This window comes from Calonectris borealis, chromosome Z (genome assembly GCF_964195595.1).
Source record: "Calonectris borealis chromosome Z, bCalBor7.hap1.2, whole genome shotgun sequence".
Classification (NCBI taxonomy): Eukaryota; Metazoa; Chordata; class Aves; order Procellariiformes; family Procellariidae; genus Calonectris; species Calonectris borealis.
The window spans coordinates 10,538,656-10,556,358 of NC_134352.1; the positions used below are offsets into that span (position 1 = coordinate 10,538,656).

General features: G+C 46.9%; 1 protein-coding gene across 1 annotated transcript in view; it reads right to left on the bottom strand.

Moving 5' to 3' along the window:
- KIAA1958 (KIAA1958 ortholog) overlaps positions 1–13,522 on the bottom strand; it is a 53,588-nt gene extending 40,066 nt beyond the window's left edge. Inside the window, exon 1 of the mRNA XM_075136332.1 lies at positions 13,498–13,522. The gene's annotated coding sequence lies outside the window, so the exon portion shown is untranslated. The remainder of the gene's footprint in view (positions 1–13,497) is intronic.
- Positions 13,523–17,703: the final 4,181 nt, after the last annotated feature.

Genomic DNA, 17,703 nt, shown 5'->3' on the forward strand with positions numbered 1-17,703 from the left:
CACGTGCTGCTGCCATGCATGTCACAGCCAAGTGGGATTCCCAGTTCCCAGTCATATGCCAGATCCTGAGCGATGCACAGTGAGGGCACTCACTTGATTTTCCTTGCACCTCCCCATTCACGCCACACTAAACTCCTTTGTCACTGAGGTTAACATAAGCAAGATGTATTTCACTAGTGCGATAGTCTGCACGGTCTTGAAATCAGGGGGGATTTTGGTCAGGGTGCAAGAGGTGGAGCAGCGTGTGCTCCCCACAGCAGAGAGGGAGCAGTTGGGAGGACTCTTGGTGAGTAGTGCATGCACAGATGCCTGTAAAATTAAATTCACAATGCTTGTAAATCTTCTCAAACCACCCTTAGCACAGAAAATCAAGATTGCCCTTTATGGCAGTTTTTAGACAACCTTCTCTGTTAACTGTGAAGAAGAAGCTGGCAACCAGACAGGCCATGGGTTTCATTTACAGCAGCAAAAGTTCCTGAAAAACTGCTCTCCCCAGCAGACTGCAACCTCCCACACCCAGCCCACCCAATCCCTAGCACGCACTGCAGAGGCCTTTACGAACACAAAACAAACCAGAATAAAATAGGATTTTGTCAGAACACTGTGCCTTGCCCCGCGGTATGCACAGTCATTCTGTCTGTCTGCCCAGGTTACTCCATGCTTCCCTAGCATAACAAGCAAATGCATCCCACAAGGAAGAGCAAAAAAACTTTCTGTCAGCAAAATGCAGGCATATTGCTTCACATAGGCAAGCCTGGTGGCTTGCATGCTGCAGGTGCAGCAGAGCGCACGAGGTCCACATGCAGCACACAGCAAGCTGCATTTCCTGACGAGCATCAGGCAGCGCTGGTTAGATCCTCCATTGCCCATTTTTTGCCTTTTTGTTGACTAGCTATAGTCCCTTTCTCCTCAAGGTATCACTGGGTAAGGTATCATCCCCCAAAAGACACTGTCGAATATTGTTCCCTCCTCTTACCAAAAAAACGTATTGCTTTGACCCTGTCTGTGGGGAAGGGTGTTTTGTGTCTCACTTCTATCCCAGCCCTCGCAGACGTGAGAGCCAATAAAGCAACAGGAGCAGGTTCCTGCTGAACTGCCAGGACAGCTCATGGTGCTATCCAGGTGCAGGTTGGAGCTGTTCATTCACGTCCCCCGTCCTTTATCCTTGTTTTTCCACATGTGTCCTCCATGACATAGCTCAAGAGCATGAACCCAGCAGGGCTCAGCCTGCTCCTGACCTCGGGCATCGCCTGGAAGCCAACCGTGATGGCTCAGGCGCTCGTTAAGATAACAAACCATTCCTGCACCTTCTTTCTTGAGCACTTTTTCCCTCCATCTGGAGAAGTGCAGCTTTCATCCGGGCTGCAGCACATGACACTCCTCAGCGGAGCCATGCATTTACCAAAACACATTGCTCATTATCTTTGCCCACCTCTGTAGCTGAGCAAGCATTTCGCACACTTCCCCTTAAAAGAAGCCATTTTCACATGACTTTGGGGAAGTCGGTAGTGCAGGAGGGAGGGTAGAGGTTATTCTCCCCATTTTGTGCCCCTCTGACCTGTTAGACTGCCAGACCCGCAGTCCCCATTCCTCAGGGACTGGATCACTGGTTTTGCGCTCTGGAAACAACCCTGATTTTGGAGCAATGGGGTGGCAGTGGCGAAAAAGGCTGTTCTCCTTTAATGATAAACCTGATACGACTGAGCAAGCTGAAAACCAAGCCATATGATTAGGATAAAAGCCTAAAAAACAGAGGTCTTGTCCTTGCATCCAGCCTTGGGGAAGGTGGTCTGTTCAAACACAAACCTTTCCAAACTCCGGGGCAGACACATACAGCAGGATTGCAGAGCTCGAGCCCAACGCTGTGACGTCCTTCTTTCATCCTCTGGAGCTCTTCCCTTTGCAGGCAGAAAGGAAAACCACTGTGGCTGTCAGCGCTCTCGGGCAGAGCAAGGCAACCCCGGCTCATCGCCCCGGAGGTGTGTTTCGTCTTGGAGCGCAGTCAGGAGCTCCGTGGTCTCTGCACATAATGCCCTTCAGCAGCAAAACACCCTTTAGCCCAGGTCTCTCTGACTCAGTTTCTCCTTCCATAAAGTGGGAGCCACGTTTCTGTAGTGCAAAGGATAGCACGCTGTGGGCAGCCCACCTGGCCCTCCTTGGGGTCTTCAGGGGCAGCTGGATGGAGAGCGGACAGGACCAAGGCAGACCATTGCTAACCACACCATTTCAGAAGGAACTGTAGTCTCCTGCCTAGAGTATCTGATTCAAAACTTGGTTTTCCTTTGAGAGATTTATACCAAAACATGGTAAGCTCGTTCTGGAAGCACCAGTCAGGAGTTATGCAGCTTTTGAGGCAAACTCAAGTTTGAGAGTCCCACCTCATCTCCCACCTAAACAGCACCAAGGTGTGTAACCACCAGCTTACCTGGTGCACCAGGTAGCTTCTTCCATCAGTTTATTTCCTACTTGAACGGCTGGAAACTTCTCTGCATTTTTTGTGTTGTTTTCTTCCTTCTCGCATTCACCATGTAAGGATGTAACTGACATCTCTCTCTTCAGAGCACTCAGGCAAAGTACTTTTTCAAAACTTGAGACTTTCATCCCCTTCACAGTATATTCTGACACTGAACTATCCCAAAACTGTCCTCCTGCTGCCTCCGACCCTCAGAGCACAGGAATATTGGTTTCTTACAGCAGTTGATCATAACCGCTGCTTTTCACTGTATTGAGATAAAATACTGGGTCCATTGCACACTAGTGGCCACCTACTAATGCAAATCTTGATTTTTAATGACAAAACTATAGCCTTAGCAAAGAAAGCTAATTACCCAGAAAAGCACTAGCAAAGTAGTTGTTTACAAAATAAAAGCTTTTCTGAGCCAACTCTTGTACAGAAAGTCCAGACAGCACCACCCTACCCTTTCCACATGCAGACGCCTATCTGATGCCAGGCAGATGGTGGTAGTATCAGGTGTCTGCTGTACACTTATATCAGATACAATAAATAATACACAACTAATGCAAAATATCAGTTTCATTCTGTTCCTACTTACTTGAGACTGCACTGCATGCATTACCTTATCTCTAGCTGAATGCAACACATCTGCCCAAACCCATCACTGAAGACTGAATTAAATTTCCTTGGCAGTAATATTATTACATATGCAGCATGTTTATCTAGTGCTGTCTTTTCTATTTCTATCTTAAGTGTCTTGAAAATGTAAAAGAAATTCAATTTGCGGCCTACTCAAATACTTTCTACCAAACAATCTAATGGGTCAAACCATGTGAAAAATGGTAATGCCTGAAACAACTAAAAAAAAACCCCACACAACAAAACCAAGACGCTTTCTCAAACAGCATGTCATATCAGCAGGAATTTTACTTTGACATGCTTCTGAATTCTTTGTACTATAATTACAAATACAGCAAAAGTGATACACTTCTATTATTTTTGAGAAAGTATCTTGCACAGGCAGAGCATAATTAAAAGTAGTGCAGCACTTAAAACAAATGCAACCAGATAGGATCACACTTGTCCAATGGTCATGAGACCCCTGATGGCTGTGAGAGTCTTTCAAAGGAGTCATTAAATAGAGAGGAAAGGTGAATCAAGCAGATGAAAATGACCCATATGACTTAATTTACTTGACCATCAATAAAGTGTCAATAAGACACATCATGCCTTAGAGAGCATGTATTAATTCACCTAAAAGCAGTATGCAGTGGGAACAGCGGACCTTCCCACTGTGTGAGAAGGACCTTGCTGTCAGAAGGCTCTGGTGTTAGTCATGGGGGCCTGGGTCCAACTCTCCCAGTCGGCGGTTGGCTGGGAGGAGGCTTTTACACCAGACAGCGCTGCAGACCTGTGCTTGACCCGGCCCACGAAGCACATGTCCTGGGACATCAGCCCTGGACAAAAAGCCCATGCAAGCCTGCATGGGAAACTCACTGCACCTCCAAACCGTGCACTGTGCAAGACGGATAACTCACACAAAACCCAGAGGAACGATAGGTTCATCCGCACAAAAGTCCTGGTCCCTCTGCCCAGCCAGGGTGTCCCCACCTATTGCCCTCCCCAAGGCTACCAAAGGCTGCCTTGGTTTTACAGTAAGATTTGTATAGTACCGCCAAGGCAAGCAGGTTTGTCCTTCAAGCCTTCCTACCGACTTGCCAACCCAGACCCAAAAGCCTGACAATGACATCTCTGGGGGCCAGGGCAAAACTGCATTTGAGCAAAGATTCCAGCTCCCTCCTCCAGACAGGAGTCTCAAGAGCCGCATGCGGATGCTCCTCCATCTCCTCACTGAGAGGCACAATGAAGTCCCTCCTGATGGATGACTGGGTAGGAAAGGGAATATGCACTGGTCATCCCAATTTCTTCTGAAAAGCTACAGTCTGCCAAAAAAGCAAGAGAGAAAAAAAAAAGACTGGCAACTCCCTTGGAAGATGTCAATGAAGATCACTGTCCAGTGGCCATCAGTAGTGGAAAAAAGGGCATGAAAAGGATGGATATAATGTAATATTACAAATCTACCCAGCTGTGCCAATGGGAACAAGAAAACCTGTCTTCCTACACTGCACAGTGCAGGCAAGTAGTAAAATTCACCAGGTGGAGGCAGCCAAGGAAAGACACTGAACAATGAGTCTGGATGTGTTCACTCAGACTTTCCACTTTTCAGTTGTGCCAGGACAGTGGTAGTGCATCAATACTAATGAAGTAAAACACACAGCAATTTGCTCTGCTCGTATCTTGTTAAAAAGCGTATTCCTCCTGCCCAGTGTGAATCTCACAGCCAGGGGCAGGATACGGCCACAAGGGGAACTGCTGCGATGAGGGAAATCATCACTTCCACTGCAGGAGCGACTTCTCCTCCAGAAGGAAAATAAATCATTGAACCCAAAGGGCAAGCCCTGAGATTTTAAAATACGCACACACACACGGGATTCATACCTCTCTGTTTCATAAAACCTGCCGAAGTGGTTCCAGGTTTTTGCTTCCCCTATCTTAATCTTCACAGTATTATCCCATGTAAATACTTCTGCACCAGTTAAATGGTCTGTAAACTAAGCTAATCAAACACAGCTGAACAGTTTAATCAGTATCTAGGAGGTCAGCAGAGGTGAAGACAGTTTTAGAGATGCCTGACTGGAAAGAGGTCACTTAGCTTTACAGAGTTAACTATCCAACAGGAAAGTATTGAATGTTAACACACACACACACACAAAATTAAATTGCAATGGTTAATAGTGCATATCTTTGCTATATGGCTCCGAGCTGCTATTTTTCCTTGACTCCTGGCTAGACCAAAGCAAATTTTAACCATCTTTATGAGACTGTTCAAATGCATACAGCAAATACAGTGCGTTAAAGCAGATGCAGCATATTGAAGAGAGCTCAATTAAAGTGTCGAATGTTTCTTGCAAATAAAGGGCTGGGTGAATAACCACCCTCCATATAAATTGCCTGATGCTTTATTCCAGTAATGCTCCACTACGTTGTCAAGCTGTTTCAAAACATGACTTATTTGTGATGCTCAGTATAATGTATTCTCTTGCAGTCCAAAAGAAATTGTAAATCCAAATTTTAAAATTTTTAATTTTTTTCTCTGCCAGGCAGCCTTTTTTCTCATACATGTGAATGCATTACAAAGAAGGGCTGCTGTACATTTCCATATTGAAATCAGTCTCATTTTTTCCGAATAGATTATCTAATCAAACAAAAAACCTATCTGAAAGAAAAACATATTCACAGACAATTTGGGCAAAAATATAGAAAAAAAAATGCATGGAAGTTAATTATCTACTAAAATTTGCAAGCATTAATTGACTAGTGCTTCTGTTTCTGGGAGGATCACTCACCTGTGTTTTGCTAGATTGCACCATAACATCTAATATGTTATAGGACTGAACCCTTCGAGTATTTATGGTAAGCAAGTAACCGTGACCAGGCTAAGACAAGGGAAAAAAAAAAAATACATACTGCAGATTTATGTATATAGCATATATAATTTTCTGGCTTTCTTCACTCACCCCCACAATAACCATCTTCTCTCCCTCAAATCAAGACAGATTTGTAAAATCTGTCTGCCAAATCAAGTCTGCTAAAATTGCTAGTATTCACACATCTGGCACAGACTATGCCAAGCACTTTAAGAACAGTTTCAATTGTAGTTTACTGGTTGCACAATAAATGCGTGCCTCTTGGGTCTAAAAAATTTAACGCTGAGTCTGTGAGTAACAGCTCAGTTTTTAAAAAGGCACCCTTGATTTTATAGTTACAGACAAGAAGGTTAAAAGATGCTTTAACTAAAAAAGAAAAAAAAAAAAGAAGCCAGACATGATTTTTCCCCCTAACAAAGCTAAAAAAAGACAGTATGAAATCTAAATTTCAGAAAGGAAATACTCACTTTCCTGGATAAACACACAAAAAAAAGACTATAAAAAGCTTTCAGTTACAATAAAATCTGAGCAGATATTTAACCTCACAGCGTAGAGTGGCATGACCTGGTATAACTATGGGCTGCTGTAGGGGGACAATTCACATGATGGGGAACAGAAAATGTTCCACTGAATGAGTACATCGACATCTTCCATGCAAAACTGGCTCAACAGCAAGGATCAAAATCTCACAAATTAAAAAAAAGTGTCAGCTTCTACGTTTTGAGAATCGTTCATTAATTTTGTTCCATCCTGCAATATTTTGCAAATTCTAAGCTATGACATTTGGAACGTTACCAGCTAAAATATGTTGGCTCCTTATGGTGTGTTGCAGCGGATTTTGCAAACTATCACAGGGCGATGAGGGTTTTCTCTACAGCTTCAGGAGAACACTTAGCAGAGAACATAAATACATCCTCTCCCCTCCATAGACTGCAGAGACACCAGAAGTATAGAAATTACAGTCAGCGGCTTCAGGTTTAAGGAGAGGAAACAAACAGAAAAGTTAAGAAAACACTAAGCGCATGCAAAAAGCTGATCTTTCCCTAATTTTGGCTGTCATTCTGGAAACTCCCTGTGCACGACCGCATGGAAGCATCTGATTGTAGCCCAGATAAGGTGTAAACACCATACTAGCGTGCTGTTCAAAAAAGGGAGGAGGTGTCTAACTGTTCAAGCACTTTCCTACACCGGGACTACTTCTAGGGAGGTGTCGGTAACCGTGACAAGGACAAAGCTGAAGATATGCCAATGGAAAAGCGTTTTCATTTCGCCGCGGCGTTTTCCTCTTCATGCCACTGACATCCCTCCGCGCGCCCGCTCACACATCGCAGCGGGCCACGCTGCTCTAGGTTACGAGGCGGTGCTTTGCAGTCACTTGCAACTTCAGACAGGCACCCTTTCTCCCCCCGTTATTTCCTATGAAAAAAATGGAGTTTCTGGTTGTCTTCAGCCCTATTGGGAAACATCCATTACACTATTGTTACAGAGAAAAACTTCCTACAGACTAGGGGTTTAATCACGAAAGAAAAATCACCAAAAATTAGGGCTCCTCCTAAGCAGACTGACAGTTCCCCGCTCCCTGCTGACAGACACTCATGGAACCTGGTTGTGAGGACTTCTCATGGCAGCATCCTCGCAGGTTATCCCAGAGCTTTGTGAGCCGCCTTCTCAGAGAGCACATTTTGATGCCTAGCCCTGACCTTCCCTCCTACTGAAAATTATTGTTTCCTGTCCCATCCACCTTGGCCATGGAGCAAAGTTACTCCCTTCCCCTTTGCAGAGCTTTTTTTTTTTGCTAAAAAAAAATTTGGCCAAAAAATTGCTACCCAGCTTGTAATTTCAGCATTTCCCTAATCCTACCACAGAGCTGAACCCTGCGTTTTACACCTCACACCCTGTTGTCTCCAGCCCAGATCTCCAACCCGTTGAGATGATTTTGAAATCTGATTCTGTGCTGCCACGTCTTTGCGGCTCCTTCCGGCCTCGTGCTCCGCGCAGGTGGAATACGGAGGGAGGTGCGTTATTCCTTCCACTCTATCATTCCGGAAAACACTGGGTAGGACCGGGAGCAGGACAGATCCCAGCAGAACTACAGCTCCCTCACCCCGTAAGTCAGACACCTCTCTGTGAGACCTATCTTTTCTCTCTCATCTGACTACAGAATAGAATATGTATGATAATAATAATAACGTATAACAATAATTAAAAACATATATATCATATTAATATAAGAGATCATAATATATTAAACAATACAGAATACATAATAATACAATATCAAAATAAATTATATTATTTATATGTAGTACAAATATTATATATGTCCAGGACAGTTTATATTACATATATATTTATAAATAAGCACAATTTTATATTTGTATATTATTATTATTTGTATATGATACATCTTTATATATTTATAGAATGTAACAGCACTTATTTTGAGACACTTCTGGGCAAACTGTTAAGTGATTTCCCAAAACAGCTTGTAAACCACAGCCCTTGACCATGTGGAAATTTACCTCCACAAAATAAATGGCTGGGGTCAGCAGAGGCATATTAGAAGTTCTGCTTTTTTTTTTTTGGGGGGGGGGGGGCGTGCAGGGGCAGGGGACGGCATTTGACACCCGCAGCCGAAACAGCAGAACCCAACAGCAGCTTTTAACAGCAGCAGCTCCCTTGCTGGCAGGCCAGCACACCTCCACACAGGGGAGAACGCTGCTTTTAAATGCTGCTACCTGTAAAACTAAAGATGTTCAGTGATGAGGAGCAGAAATAAGCGTGGTGTCTGGCTGTTAGCCATTTCACAGCTTTCCACTGGAGATTTCCCTTTAAGACGGATTTCTAACCCGCCACTTGTTCCAGTTAGTTTTATTCTGTTTGTCACACCAGCCAGCAATCTTTAAGGCAGGATGGGTTAATACGCAGTTAAGTACCACAGGTCATTCAGAGGCTGCTTCTGGCAGAGCACAGAAAGAATTTCAATGTAAACTCCTAGACCATCAGCGGTTTTTCTTTTCTCCAGCCTTAACCCATGACAGGATAGCTGAAATTTGAAATTACTAAATTCAGTTGCTGCCAGCTTTACACATATTTTGAATAAAGCTGCTATAGAAGATAATTATATCATGGATACCTTTCTTGTCTATTTCTTTTCTTAAGATGCAGCTGTTCATAGGTGAAGTGACTAAACAATAAAGCTTTCAAACTATAGCGTTGGTGACTTGAAAAAAGAAAACTACTTCTCATCTAGTCCAGCTGCCAAAGCTAAGCAACATGTGTGTTTGGATGTTTGCCCACTGCTATATGTTTATGTTCCTGTTTTTAAAAAACATTTTGGAGGTGTTTTTTCGCCTGATTGTCCACACTGACCAAAGACACTCACTTTACTGAAGGTCAAGAGGAAAATAATAGGACAGACCATACAAAAAAGGGTGGGAAAATTGATTAAGTAAACAAAGCTGGAAAGAAAAAGGGAGAGGCACCTCTTCCCTCCCCTTATCTCTTCCAGTTATCTTAGGTACTATTTATAAACCACGTATGTAAAATATTTTAGGTACAGTGACTGTTTTTTAAAAATAATTACTTTGAACTCTTGCAGTGGAAATAAAAACTTGCAGAAGGTCACAGTGCTCGCTCGGTGAATACCATGAATCTAATCCTGTGATTTCACACTTACAGGAAAACTTTTGTTCCTGTAACTTTTCACAGGACTAAAACCCTAAGATGCCTGGGTCCAACAGGACTCATGTGATGTCTCTGAGCTAACATCAGTCAAGTGAACAAAAGCTTGCAGATCCTGCCTGTTGCTAAACAATAAATAAGAAAAGGGAATGGAGCAATATGAAGAAACTCTCCAGCAGTACAAGGACTGTGATAAAAACTGGCAGACGAGAAAATGTGGGAAACACCTGTAATTGAGAACAGCCCCCAGATGATGCAAAATAACTTACTTTTTTGCACACACATCAGTCAGACACAAGATCTGAGATGGGTCCTTCACCATACCCTTCTCAGAAGAAAACACAATATTGAAAGTTATCTGCTTATATCCCATCCATGTATGTACGACTGAGGCTAAATTGCAATACATTCTCACCACGCTGAAGGCATCTATTATTTTATTTCTGTTTCCATTTTGACTGCTTGAGTTTGGACAGTCATTTGAACAAGACCTTTTATTTACTTCAGGGCCCAGAATCACCAAACCAGAAAAACATAGACAATCAGTGGCCAGCCAAGGGTTTCATTAGGGAATCTGTGCAGTGTACTCGTTACCATGGAAACGAGAAAGGGCTGGCATAGTGTAATTTCTGTCTTGCAAGAGAATTCACCAACCCTGCCAGTAAATAAAGTTCATAAATCAACAAATCAGAGCCAAGGTCAAGTAACTCAAGATGAAGCAGTCGTGGTCCATGGGTCTTCTTCATTATTAATAGTACTAAGGTATAAGTCTTTCAAGTTCCTTTAGGCGATTATACAGATCCATCATGGAAACATTTGACTCAAACTAAGACACCTTTTTGAATATTTTTCACAAAAAAGGAACAAGAAAAGCCGATAAAAATTTGCACTACTTTAAGTCACTAACCTTCATCTCACCCCATTTTACTTCACAGAAAGGTGTGCAGCAATAACCTTTGAAAGCGGAGCCTTATGCTCAGCTAGTTACACTTGAATTACCAGATGCATAACAATCCTCGAGAGGACTAATTGCCATATACGTTTCTGTGAAGTGCCTTACAAACAGTAGTTAATTTTCGCACCACCTCTGTGAGCTGTGCATGGATGGGTTATCACTCCCAGAGCGCAGATGTGGAAAAACAGTGGCACCGAGGAAATGAGTGCCAAGGTCTGCCCACACTTAAGACTCTCAGACCTCTTCTATCTGCATTTTATAACTAACAGGGAAGGGAGGCAGAGAGGCACAAGGTTGGGAGACTGAAAATACCGAAAGATGGCACTGCCCAAACTCTGAGAGTCTCCGCTGTGCAGGAGCGCGGGGACGCGCAGCCCAGTCAAGCTGGCACCAAGGCGAGGATCGGTGGCCACTTAACGAAGGTGCGCCTGGTGACTGCCAGGTGTGAACTGTGAACGAAGCGAACCGCTACCACTTTGGGAACTCGGTGACTATAAATCCGTTATCATCGCGTGAATGAAACAGAATTATACTGTGCTTTTGAAACTTTCAGTAAGTTCAGTTACAGGAAACTTCCTGGTGTTGCACAGAGACTACCGGTGCATAGATGCATCAGTACAGGAGCAACATCAATATATATTTGCTTAAAAAACAAAACAAAACAAAACACTAACTTGTTACCAATGGCTAGAGAAGTACTTGAGCTGTTACAGCTTTTCCACGAGTTTTATGGTACCTCCTGGAAACCTAGCTATTTTAGTGGAATACAAAGAAGACCTATGTTACACTCTTGAGATGAGTTACTGGCAACACCAGAAAGAGTAACTCCACTGCGTCGCTCTCTCACAACAAGCTTTACACTGCATGTAAAACCATCTATTATCCCCTGAACACTTTGTGTTAATGCTTAGTTCCTTTTTGCCAATTCTTATCTCTTTATTACTCATTTGGGTGCGAGGTTTTTAAACCGTCAGGTTGGTTTGTTAGTTTACCTATAAAGGACTTCAAAGAGCTGATAAACTTGAGCACAAGGTTGAAAAATAGCTTTTTGCTGAAAGCCACAGGCAGAGGGGGAAGAGGGGCTGTGGGCATCACTCAGCCAGGTCGCGTGCCAGGTTCAGCACAGGACAGCAGGTGAGTGCACGAACCGTGTGACTTCTGACTTTGACGTCTGTGTGGCTTTGGAAGTGGGCAAAAAAAGGTTTAGCCAAGCCTGAAATGACGTTTGAAGAATCAGCCTGAGACAACTGGCAGATCTGACCCCCAAGGCAGTTTTACTTGGCTGCTGGTAATGCCAGTCAGTTGGAAGCAGTCTGAACCGATGCACATGTGCTGTGGGGCAGGCGTGCAGCCCCAGCGTGGTGCTGGCTGGGGTGATTAGATTAATTGCAGTACCACACGAGTACAGCCCTGTTGGTCAGAGCTCTGAATTACATGGAGGGGAACAGAAGCAGCCGCGGGGGGAAACAGACACTGGTCACTCCTGACCTGAAATGACCTTTTGGGGTTACTCTGTTTAAAGAAGAAAAAAAGTTAAGAAAAACAAGCCTAGTCCCTGTCCTGAAAAGTTGTCATCCAGAATGTAGCAAAGGGATATAATAATTTGATTTATGCAAATTCTCACTGCTGCTAAGAGGCACACTAAGGGCTTGGTCCCATTTCTCTTCAAATCAACAGAAAAAAGGAAAAACGTTACTGTCCCCGGCAGTTCACTGTCAAGCTTTAGCATCTATCACAGTTTTAGCATTGCAGAACTACTTGCAGAGGTTGTATTTCTGAGAAGGATAGTGGGGGAATGGCAGAGAAGGCAGGCAAAAGCAAACTTCATGGATTAACAATTCAAATGTTGAAAGCCAGGCATATACGAGGACTTCATCTTTACTCGGCGTATTGTGTTTCTATGACAGATCTTCATTCACTCGAATGGAAGCAGCCTTACTCTACATCTAGTACTACTGAATAACCAGCTGTGTTCAGGGGATATTTATAACCATTAACACTGTAGATGGAAGGTGAGTTTTAACGTATGTGTCACAGTTATTCCTTTGGCTGGAAAGTGGCTCTCTTTCTGACAGCCGGAATTAAATTGCGGAAGGCTTAATATATCTCTCCACCGTTTTCACTCTTTTCCTTTGCACTTAACCATCTTTTTCAAGCTTGTTTCACAGTTTTCTGGCTTCCCTTATCGCTCCTGCCTCATCTCGGTGACAAGCCAAGTTTGCGAGGGGCTGCCTTTCCCAGCACGCACCCCACTGCCTGCTCGGGCTGGGGGCGAGAGGACCCCCCGGCACCCCCCTACCATTCTGCGGGAGGTGCCGGGGGGGAGGGAGCTGAACCCTCGGGGGGGGGCCCAAACCACACCGCCAGGCACTGCCCCTCTGCCCCCAGCTCGGCGCAGCTGCCAGACCCCAGGGTCCCCAGATCGCAGCCCCCAGACCCCAGAGTCCCCAAACCCCCCTCTCCGGCTGCACCCCCCTCTCCACCTCTATTTCAGCCCGGGAGCGAGGCGGGGGGCAGGAAGGGTCGCTTTTCTTTTTGCAAGAGGATGCAACGGGGGGGTGGGGGAGTGACCCCGCTTCCTATGCTGTGCCAAACCCCGACCCCCCCCAGGCACTCCTGCCCCCCCACCTCCCCCTGCAGCGGCACCTCCGGTGCAGCACGGGGGGGCATAACTCCCCCTGCCACGGCACGCTGCCCCGCGGAAAGGCGGGGGGCCGGGGGGCCGCGTATCTGCCCGGGGAAGCTTCCCGGAGAGCCCTCCGCTGCGCACAAAGAGAGAGACGGGGGACATCGCCCGCCCCACCGGCGGGCAGCGCTGGATGCACGCACACACACACACACGCACACGCACACACGCGCGCGCACACGCACACCCACGCATGCACACACACGGTGCAGCCGGGCGGGTCACGTACCTGCAGGTGCCTGTCCGTGGGAGCGTGGGGCGGGGAGGCTGTGCAATATCGCCTGTATTGCATGGGGGGGATTACCGTGATATTGCTCGGGGGCTGGGGAGGGGGGGCTGCTCTGGTCCCTCCGCCCCCTTCCTCCTCCTCCTCCTCCTCCTCCTCCTCCTCCTCCTCCTCCTCCCCCTCCCCGCCGCCCGTGTGTGCGCGCTGCCCTGCGCGCTGGTACTCCGCGCCGGAGGAGGCAGCGACGGGCTCCGGCTCCTGTCAGCTACCGGAAACCGGCGCCGGCCGCACACACCGCAGGAAGTGTGCAACGGCAGCCCGCGCAGGCCGCCCCGCACACCGGCCCCGCCGCCGCCCGCGCTGCCGGCAGCGGCCCCCGCCATCGCCCCCGGGCCGGGCTGCGGCCGGTGCGAGGGAGCGCGGCCGAAGGGCGGCTGGGAGGACGAGCGAACCGGAGGCTGTCCGGAGGAGACCCCAGCGCCTTCTGGCGTGGCACAAGGCGGCGAAACCCCACGGGTGATGGACGCCGCGTGGGAGCGGGCACGGGGCGTTGCTTCACCTGCACTGCCGTGGGTAGCGGTGTTTACCCCTAAAAACAGGGAGAGGAGCGCGTGCACACAAACCCAGGATGTGTTCACAGGGAACATTTTCAACTGACACGAAATCATGTAATCTAATTGTTCTGATGGAGATCCGTCGACTTACACCAGCTGAGTTACTCGAAGTAGCTGTGTCCAAACGACTGCTGCTCAGTTGTTTTGTGCAGATACAGAGAGAAGCAATTTACTGTTACTTCACTTTCTTGCATGACATCATCAGTACAGCACCATGTGTTTATTAATTTTATGTGGGGTTGATACATATGCACGCATATATGTGCACTCCTCCCTCGTCTGTATATAGGAGAACAAAAATGGCGATTTATCTGTTGTGAAAACTGCGACTTTCTTGATTTGTCTGCCAGTACAGATCTCAACAGCACCATTACTTATATTAGGAATTTTTTGCAATTAATCATGGGAGGGCTCACCACGTGCTTGCAGCATTTTCTCTGGGTGTTGGTTCTCCCACAATAAGCGAGGCGCATGCCAAAGCAAACTCTGCTCATCTCCTCAGTTGGGCTTTTTTCCCTGCCTTCTTGCATCACTCCAGAAGGAGACAGGCCTGGCTGCTGCTGGGAGAATATCAGCCTTCCAAGCCGGCTGCTTCATGCCCCAGAGGTTTCCTTTCCTCATGTTGCTTATGCCAACATTTGCAAAACTTGAATGGGCTAACACATGCTACTAGCTACGATGGCAACAATGCTTACGCAAGAGTATAATGGAGGCAATCTGGAAGTGTATTCGTGCCAAAAATAATGCTCTTTCCGGGTTTGCCTGTGATGCAGCAGGGGAATTTGGTAGCAGCGTTAACCTCGCCTGGGGAAGATTGCCATCCCTTCTGCTCTTGTTATTTTCAATAAGATGTCATTGTCACTGCAACTCAGCAGAGGTCTTTAACATTAAGGGTTCAGTGTTAGACTCCTAAAGATGGAGAACCCTAAATGGAAGAAGTAATTACTCCAGGGAGTAAAGGGAGAGTCTGCCTCCATCCATAATGATCAAACACATGACACCCAGCTGCCACATCTTCTCACTTTTAGTGCGGGGACCCGGAGTCAAAGCACTGGCAACACCAAGGACAAGACCACCACCTTCCTGGACTCTGCTGTGTCCACAGGCTCCTGCCAGGAGCTGGCATGGGCTGCTTTAAGGGATATGCCCGTGCAGCACCCATCGGGCCATGAAACACACCTCCTGGGCAGAAGCTGCACGGGGCGTACAGTTTAAACCAGTGCTCTGTGTGCCTCGGAGGTGGGGCTGCTCAGCTCTCTTCAAGATCGAATAGCTACATTTTCGCAGATTACGGCAATAAGGAATTCCTGAAGAGGAGAACTGCCTTCTAAACAAACACTCCTCGTCTCTGGGGGCCTTAACACCAGGCACATCATGTGCACTCAGGCACCAAAGGGGCTTGCTTTCGCTGCCAGTCTTCAATCTTGTTGTTTGCCTCCTTTCTGCAGCAGAGGAGCTGACTCTGCTAGCCATAACTTCTGTGTAGACTGCTGAATTGCACGTGAACTTGCTTTTTGCAGTTGACTTTGCAGAGCACTTGGAAGCAGTCTGCAAGCCACAGTTTGAAAGCCATTACGTGTCTTACTTATATGGCTTCTTCATTCTCATTTCTGATCCCTCCTTCCTTTCTCCCAACTACTTTGCATTTTTTCTTTGCTTTTCTCTTTTTCTCTCATTCTCTTCTGTGGCAGCAGGACAAAGTAGTCTCAAAACCTGCCCTCCTACCACCTTCTCCCCCCACCTCTTTCTACTCTTTCTTCACTTCTTCATCGTTAGGAGCAGCCCCAGGTCAATGCTGTGTCTACACTCGTTAATTAAAAAGAGGGTTTGAAAATGCTTCTCAAACCTCTGACGTGGTTGCTTGGCTATTGTGCCCTATTATCATCACAGCGTTGTATAGAGGGCTGTAATTGCATCAGAGGTTTCTAGTTCGTGTTGTACGCACAGCCGAAAAGCTCAGCTAGCCTAGTAATGTCACCAGCACTTCAGCACTGAATTGCAATTTTAGATGAACTCATTTTAGCTCACTGCCTGTATTAGTAGCTGCGCTGGAAGGGCAGCAAGCAGTGTGTGCTGATGTTCCTGCAAAAGCAAGGTTTTCTCCGGGAAGGAGAGCTGCTGGTGTTGACTTAACAGGACCATGCTGGCCGCTGCAGGGCGGGTGGATGGACAGACTGCCCTGCCTCTCCACAGCCGAGGGACTGCCGCGGTGAGGTGGTGTTATTGCTGGTCATTTCTTCTATTCCTCACTTGACATAAAACACATGGAGGCAGAGCTCTGACTGTTGGCATGGACACCTGCTGGAGGTGCTAAGCATCTCTTCATAGGTGGTCCGCATGCTCGGAGGAGACAGCAGGGTCCTGTCATTAATGCAGTGGGCTGAGAAAGAAGGTATATCACATCCTCATCCCAGACCTAACATAGACTTTCTTCTGCGACCTTGGGCAACTCACTAACCTCTGTTTACCCGTCTGTGCCATGACCATTTATCAGCCTTATCAGGCTGTGTGACAAGGAGGAATTTGCTCACTCCCCAGTGCCAGGAAAACTACTGCTGGTGGTGCTCAGCAGAAGCTCATGCTCTCTCCTCCTGAACCGCTGGGCAGCCTGTTGGATACCTATTAGCTATCCCGCTAACACCAATGCCACCAGTAGGCCAAAAACAGTGGGCAAAGGCAAAAGCATCCCAGATCCCACAAGAACTGCGTCGTCTTCAGGGAAAGACTGGCTGGACCAGTAGGCTGTGAAATAGGACGTACAAGTTGCCAAACAGGAGGGAAAGGAATCACTGCCCTCCTGTTTGGAAACACCTGCCTGTCTGCTTGAAGAGAGGTCTGATGGTCACGGCAAGTGACAGCTACATCAGAGCAGAGATGCCACCACCTCACAGAAAACACGCGGACACCCAATGACCACATGGGTTCATTATGAACCTGCTCAGCTCCCCCAGCATCCCTCCAGCACCGCATTGTTCAAGCAGTAACAGAGCGGAGCTTGGCTTTTCCCAGGGACGTCCTCTGTGAGAAGAGACGGGTACCGACTCACATCGGTGGCACGGGCAAGGGCTGTTCCCCTTTGTGCAGGACTGGCAGGTGAGCTGGGATTCATGCTGAGAGGTTTGTGTCTGCTGCCCAGCTCTGCCCTCCATTTGACCCAGGCAGCAAGGAAGCAATTAATGAGTCACATCCCTACAGTTTGTGCCCCAGCCGTGCTTGCTCGCTCCTGCCCAGTTGAGCAGGGTGTGCCAGCACGCACATACACTCTCCATCAGCCCTCACGAGCGGTTGTGAACCTGACCCTGTGCCAGAAGCTTTGTTTGCCAGCTGAAACACAAAGGCGAATCAGCACCCCTGTGAAATCCCCCAGCTCTCCCAGCAGGAGGGAAGCTGCTCTGGGAGGTGCTGAACAGGCTGGGAGGGAGACAGGGGCAATCAGAAAATACTTCTGCTTTTAGCAGAAGGTTGCCCATATGCTAGGGACCACAAGAGCGTCTGGGATGAGAGTGAAAGACGAGGAAGGCCAAGAATGATGCTTTTGACCACACGTAGGTTTTAATCAGGACTGACTGCATTACAGGAAGAGGGGCAGGATCAG